This window comes from Mus caroli, unplaced genomic scaffold (assembly GCF_900094665.2).
Source record: "Mus caroli unplaced genomic scaffold, CAROLI_EIJ_v1.1 scaffold_7851_U1_1, whole genome shotgun sequence".
Taxonomy (NCBI): domain Eukaryota; kingdom Metazoa; phylum Chordata; class Mammalia; order Rodentia; family Muridae; genus Mus; species Mus caroli.
Window position 1 is genome coordinate 23,150 of NW_018389574.1, and position 1,802 is coordinate 24,951.

The 1,802-nt window shown below is 39.6% G+C and overlaps 1 pseudogene across 1 annotated transcript; it reads left to right on the forward strand.

Annotated features, from left to right (window-relative positions):
* The first annotated feature begins 1,121 nt into the window (after positions 1–1,121).
* LOC115030298 lies at positions 1,122–1,799 on the forward strand (annotated as a pseudogene). Its single transcript, XR_003835884.1, has one exon. The product of XR_003835884.1 is annotated as a la-related protein 4 pseudogene (transcript).
* Positions 1,800–1,802: the final 3 nt, after the last annotated feature.

Below are 1,802 nucleotides of genomic sequence, written 5' to 3' on the forward strand. Positions count from 1 at the left end.
TGTTGAGTGCTTTTGTTTGTTTTGTGCTTTTGTTGTTGTTGTTTGTTTTTTGATTGATTTTTGTAACAGAGACAGGGTCATGCAAGTACCTGGATTTCCCGAAACTTGTTTAATAGACCAGATTGGCACCCAAGACAATGAGATACACCTGCCTGTACTTGGTGCATGTTGCAATAAAAGGCATGAGCAAATAAACCAAGCTTGCTCATAGTTTTTTTGTAGTTCGTAATTGTTTATACTGATTTTTCAGTGGTGTTAATCTGTTTCTCTGTCTAGGTGTCTCTCTCTCTGTCTGTCTCTGTCTTCCTTTGTCTCTGTCTATTTGCTAATTGGCATTTTTTTTACTAGGCTATATGCTATTCAAATGGCACAGCATTGTCAGGTGAACCTCATAATTTGGTTTTCTTCTAAAACAATTTCGTGATTATAGCAGGATTTCTCTGTCATGGGCTAAGTGTGGGAATTATCAAGATCATATGAATATATTGTCAATGAAGTATTCATTGCAATGTTATCACTAATTGTACACATGTATGGTATATTTTAGGATGCATTGACCTTTGATGATGTGCATGTACACTTCACTCAGGAGGAGTTGTCCTTGCTGGATCTGTCTCAGAAGAGACTTTACAAAGATGTGATGCTGAGATCTACAGGAACCTCACTGCTATAGGTAAACTTGACTATTCCTTTGAGTTTTAAAATAAGGTGGGGGAACAACTGCTTTCTTGCTTATTGGTGCCCTTATGTAATTTTGAATGAGAATGAGGAAGAATGAGGTGAATAAAGCAGGCATGGTTCTGAGGTTCACTGAAAGTAATGGCTTATAGATTAATTTCCAACAATATTTACTATCTGGTCCTATATTTTAGGCTACAATTGGGAAGACCATATCATTGAAGAACATGGTCAGAGTGATAGAAGATATGGAAGGTAATTTTTTGTGAAACCTGATTCTAATGTTCTTCTGGAGAATATTTAATTTGTTCTCTAAGTTTTAAGGAGCAGCAACAGCTTGCATGTTCACCTCTTTACCTTAGTTGTTGATTATTAAATTCTCACAAAGCCAGGTACCTCGATGCTGGCAGCTGATATGTTCTTGAAAGTCATTCCTCGAGCCGGGTCCACTGCCGGGTGGAGGGGCAAAGCGAGTGTCCTTATCCTACCGACCGGGGCCCGGGCCTGGGAGCCAGTTGGAGTCGCGGCAGCGTGAACGATCGGGCCGAGCGGAAGCAGACATGTTGCTCTTCGTTGAGGTGACATCTAAAGGCACTGGTTTAAATCCTAATGCCAAAGTATGGCAAGAAATTCCTTCTGGAAATCCAGATGGCACTCCTGTAACTGAACCCTCTTGGCATGAAACTGCAGCCACATCTGGATCTCACCCTGAGGGCAATACAGAACTTTCAGAAGATATGTGTAAGGAATATGAAGTAATGTATTCTCCATCTTGTGAAACCACAAGAAATACTGCAGATGTTGAAGAGTCCGCTGATGGGATGATCTTAGGACCTGAAGACCTGAGTTACCAACTATATGATGCTCCTGGAGAAAGCAGCTCAGCAATTTCTACAGAAGATTTAAAAGAATGTCTGAAAAAACAATTGGAATTCTGTTTCTCACGAGAAAATTTATCAAAGGACCTTTACTTGATATCTCAAATGGATAGTGATCAGTTCGTCCCAATATGGACAATTGCCAACATGGAAGAAATAAAAAAATTGACTACAAATACAGATTTAATTCTTGAAGTATTGAGATCTTCCCCTATGGTACAAGTTGATGAGAAGGGAGAAAAGGTG